General features: G+C 49.8%; 1 pseudogene; it reads left to right on the top strand.

Moving 5' to 3' along the window:
• The first annotated feature begins 1,204 nt into the window (after nt 1–1,204).
• Nucleotides 1,205–2,176, top strand: LOC147112450 (large ribosomal subunit protein eL33 pseudogene; annotated as a pseudogene).
• The last annotated feature ends 3,340 nt before the right edge of the window (nt 2,177–5,516 follow it).

The raw sequence follows: 5,516 nt of genomic DNA on the forward strand, positions 1-5,516 counted from the left end.
CCGTCAGAGAAAGACCTACCTCGCATTGCTCCTGTGTAAAGCCAGCTTACCTACTGTATTTCGTCAGTTCCAGTTAATAAACAACTTAGTAATTATTCAACTGAAGTCGAACTAAATTATTTAGTAGGCATTCATCCCTAGAGGTCAACACGAATACCTACAATTGGTGACCCCGAAACTGCAAACGTTTTTCGTGGAAGAAGAGCAGCCAACAACACCTACAACGACGTGAATACGGGAACTCATCAATTCCTACACGACAATTGGTGACCCCGTATCCGTGAATGTTTTTCACGGAAGAAATGCACAACCTAAACCTCGTCTTCACAGAAGACGACTGACGAACAACAGACTCCGTGGACGGTTTTCACGGAGGAAGCACGCAGCCTGAACCTGGCGACCCCGTCTTTGCGAACATATTCGCAAAGGAAGCGCAGCCTGGAGGTGATCCCGTTTTTCACGGAGAAGAAACAGCCGGACCTCGATTTTGTGAACGTTTTTCGCAAAAGAAGCACGCCATGGAAGCACCAGTCGTTTCACTGTCGCTGCCGCAATTCAGGGAGAAACAACCGCCCTCGTGCTTTGGAAAGGTAGAAGCCCAGTTCGCCGGGAACATCGACGCGGAGCAGACCACGCATTTGTTTACTGTCCCTGTGGTCGACTTTTCTACCGCCATGCGGGTCGTCCGCCCCTACGTCCAACGCAACGGCAAGTATAAATCTCTCCAAGCGCGGGGTACAGCACGCTCGGGCCCACAAGATCAGAGCGCGCCCGGTGGGGATACCACAAGGACTCACCCCCGCGAACCACGAGGACTCGCTCCTCCCAAAACACGAGGACTCGCTCCTCTCAAAACACAAGAACCCATCCCTCGCGAACCACGAGGACCCATCCCTCGCAAACCTCGGGGACCCATCCCTTGCAAGCCACGAGGATCCACCCCTCGTGCCACACGAAGACTCGTTCCCCGCCGACGACGCACCAGCCCGTCGGCCTGCTGGTTGTGTTACCTATCATACTTGCCGGTGAGTAAGAGAAGCGTGCCGCCTTCTCGGCAGTAGTTTCACTAAGTCAACAGAAACAACAAGCAGCGTTGCCGCCCTTCCGGCAGTTTCCCCCCACCGAAAGCGACGACGACCCGGTCCGTCCCACCCTTTCTCTGGTCCATCAGCACAAGGGTCCGGAAGTGATTCCTCTCCATAGAGCACATGCTAGAAACAGGTTTTAAGCTACAGAAGGTCGAAAGCCTGCACTCTGATTTTAATGACCTGACAAGCGCCGAACGAATAGCCTTCCGACAGGAACATTGAAAGAAAACCTACCGAAAGCAGGTTACTATTCCTTCTACTGTTTCATTATTGATATCAGGCCTTGTAATATCCATATGTTCTGCAAAACTGCATTTACTGGCTATAAACGAGGCTTTCAAAACCAAAGAGAGCACACTGCTCTACTGAAGATTGAGGGGGTTTATTGCCGCGATGAAACAGAATTTTACCTGGGCACGAGATGTGCCTACGTCTACAAAGCAAAGAACAGCACTGTCACTCCTGGTGGTAAACCACACAAAACTCGTGCTCATTGAAACAATGGCATGGTCCGTGCCAAGTTCAGCAGTAACCTGCCTACCAGGGCTATGGGGCACAGGATTCGTGCAAAGCTGTACCCATCAAGGACTTGAAGCACAGCTGCACGTCGATTGACAATAAATAGCAAATGTTTCCTAGTCTACCTGGTTAACTTCCAGTTCCTTTAGCACCGCAAGGCACAGAGTTGAATGTAATGTTGAGATGAGACATCACCGATGAGTACTGTCCACTCTACTATGTGAAATGGCGTTCCCGGAAGCCTCTCAGTGATTTAATGAAATGAAGGTGACCATTTTCTTCAGAAGACACACACGGAACATTAATTGCCCAAAAGAACAACTACGTAGCAGTCTCGCTCAGTGAATCCTTCAGGTTGGCTCTTGGCTCGTTTGGGAAATATTGGAATGAATCCACAGCTCAGCCTCCTTACACTATCGCTACAGCCAACGAGACTCACAAACCATCCTTTTTAGGATCTGCCTTTGACATGCGTGTGATTGATAGCCCAGTCCTCAACAGACAAGTAGAACAAGAGTCAGAAACGGAGCTCAAGATGCACACCCCCTTGCTCAATCGCTTCCTCAATGTTGCTGCCTCACCAGCTATTAGTTTCAAACGCTTTGGCAGGGGCAATCGAGGGGTAAAATTGCTGCGTCACCGTGTGGACAGTAGCTCTTCCAATTGCCTTCCTAATGAAGAACTCGATTTGGTCATTCCCATCAGTGAAGAGGACTCAAAAAATATGAGGCTCAACACAGGCCCAGTGAACCTTTTAGTCCTACTATCATCCTAAAAGCTCCTCACAGCTTCGAAGCATCAGAAATTCAAAAACGAAAAAGGGACAATCCTTGCTATTTACAGTCGAACACCCAAGGAAACATGTAAACAACTACTAGAGTATTCTTTGACGAGTTACAACTCCCGGTCTCTTCACTCTCTGTTGTGTTACCGTCGTAGCACTACGGCACGCACCGTTCCGTGCGTTCCAGTCTCCTGCAGATTTCGTCAGACTGGGGACTTTGTGTTTTTCTTTTTTCGCTAACGTTGACAAAGCCATAATCCACACCTGCCTGGCTTGCAAGCCACCATGAGTTGGCCAGCATATTTTGATATCACCCGCCTGACCATCAACTGCCCATCGTCGTTACGGCACACCAGGTACAATCGTCCACCTCCATGACACGGCCCGCTGTTTCGCCCAGGCGCCCGTTCGAACCACGGGCTGCAGAGGTCGCACGTCTCCACGGTCCTTCGCTTGACGGATACATTTTATTCACCATGATGCGCGTAAGGATCCGCTTATGACCAGCATCTTCAGACCTCGCCCGCCAAGTCGAGACAGCACGCCCACTGAGACCACCTGCTCGTCAGACCATCTCATCTTTGGACTTTCGTTAAAGCGAATTCTGGGGGGGTGCATGTGGCAGTTCCACCAGGTGTCCCTTACACATATAATGTATATAATTCACTTTAACCTAACTGTAGGGACCAAAGTGGCAATCTGTGTGTAGAGCCAGATGATGTAGGCGGGGTTTTAAATGAATTTTTTGCATCTGTGTTCACTATGGAGAAAGACGATGCAGACATAGAAATCGGGCAAGGGGACTGTGACATACTTGAACATATTAGCATCGAGAGGGAGGAGGTGCTAGCGGTTTTAGCAGGCCAAAAAGTGGATAAATCCCCAGGCCCGGACGAGATGTATTCCAGGCTGCTGTGGGAGGCAAAGGAGGAGATTGCAGGGGCTCTGACACAAATTTTCAGAACCTCTCTGGCCACAGGGGATGTACCAGAGGACTGGAGAACAGCTAATGTAGTACCATTATACAAGAAGGGTAGCAGGGATAAACCAGGGAATTACAGGCCAGTGAGCCTAACATCTGTGATAGGGAAATTATTGGAAAAAATTCTGAGGGACAAAATTAGTCTCCACTTGGAGAGGCAAGGATTAATCGGGGATAGTCAGCATGGCTTTGTCAAGGGTAAATCATGTCTGACAAATCTGATTGAATTTTTCGAGGGGGTGACTAGGGGGGTGGATGAGGGAAATGCTGTGGATGTGGTCTACATGGACTTCAGTAAAGCCTTTGACAAAGTCCCGCATAGGAGACTGGTCAAGAAGGTAAGAGCCCATGGGATCCAGGGTGCCTTGGCGCGTTGGATCCTAAACTGGCTGAGTGGCAGGAGGCAGAGGGTGATGGTCGAAGGTTGCTTTTGTGACTGGAAGCCTGTGTCCAGTGGGATACCTCAGGGATCGGTGCTGGGTCCCTTGTTGTTTGTGATCTACATAAATGATTTGGATGAGAATGTAAAAGGTATGATCAGCAAGTTCGCAGATGACACGAAAATTGGTGGGGTGGTCAATTGCGAGGAGGAAAGCCTCAGGCTACAGGATGATATAAACGGGTTGGTCAGATGGGCGGAAAAGTGGCAAATGGAATTTAACCCTGAAAAGTGCGAGGTGATGCATTTTGGACGGACAAATAAGGCAAGGGAATACACAATGAGTGGTAGGACCCTAGGAAGTACAGAGGGTCAGAGGGACCTTGGTGTACATGTACATAGATCCCTGAAGGCAGCGGAACAGGTAGATAAGGTGGTTAAAAAGGCATATGGGATACTTGCCTTCATTAGCCGAGGCATAGAATATAAGAGCAGGGAGGTTATGATGGAGCTGTACAAAACGCTGGTGAGGCCACAGCTGGAGTACTGTTTGCAGTTCTGGTCGCCTCACTATAGGAAGGATGTGATTGCTTTGGAGAGGGTGCAGAGAAGATTCACCAGGATGTTACCTGGGATGGAGCGCCTCAGCTATGAAGAAAGACTAAACAGGCTGGGGTTGTTTTCCTTGGAGCAAAGAAGGCTGAGGGGGGACCTGATTGAGGTATACAAAATGATGAGGGGCATAGATAGGGTAGACAAAGAGGAACTTTTCCCCTTAGTAGGGGGGTCAATAACAAGGGGGCATAGATTCAGGGTAAGGGGCAGGAGATTTAGAGGGGATTTGAGGAGGAACTTTTTCACCCAGAGGGTGGTTGGAATGTGGAACTCAATGCCCAAAAGGGTGGTAGAGGCAGGAACCCTCACAACATTCAAGAAGCATTTGGATGAGCACTTGGAATGCCATTGCATACAAGGCTATGGACCAAATGCTGGAAAATGGGATTAGACTGGACAGGGATGGATGGGCGGCGCAGACACGATGGGCCGAAGGGCCTCTTTCTGTGCTGTAAAACTCTATGACTCTATGACTGTATGTATATTACTTACCTGTTTGGGCCGTTGCCCCTTTAACTTACCTGTAGGGGCCGTTGCTCCTTTAAGACGTGCCCTAGCGCGCTGACGTCACGTCACGCATTACGTGACGTATGCGTGGCGGCCGCCAGCCCGACTCGGCCTTCCATGACGGCCGCCGGCACAGCCCGGCCTATCGCGACTTCGGTCTCAACGGCCAGCTTCCGCACCGGGTGAACGCGCCGACGTATCGGCACGGGTCACGTGACCGCCCCAAGTGCAGGCCAACGCGCTAATGTCAGGACACGGTCACGTGACACCTGAAGAGCGGGAAAACACGACTGAGCGTGATGACGTCATCACGCTCTCCCGAGGACTACGGACTCAGTCCTCGTGGAGTCCCCATCAGAGAAAGACCTACCTCGCATTGCTCCTGTGTAAAGCCAGCTTACCTACTGTATTTCGTCAGTTCCAGTTAATAAACAACTTAGTAATTATTCATCTGAAGTCGAACTAAATTATTTAGTAGGCATTCGTCCCTAGAGGTCAACACGAATACCTACAGCATCAAACTTTACAATTCCTACTTTATGCTGTCCTTGGTTAGATAGCTGTGAATGTTTTCAAGTACTGTGAGAGAAGTCCAAGGTACAGACTGTGAAGAGCTCGAGAGTGCTATGAAGAGCAGCAGTT

This window comes from Somniosus microcephalus, chromosome 9 (genome assembly GCF_052327205.1).
Source record: "Somniosus microcephalus isolate GS21.2 chromosome 9, FLI_Smic_1.0, whole genome shotgun sequence".
Taxonomy (NCBI): Eukaryota; Metazoa; Chordata; class Chondrichthyes; order Squaliformes; family Somniosidae; genus Somniosus; species Somniosus microcephalus.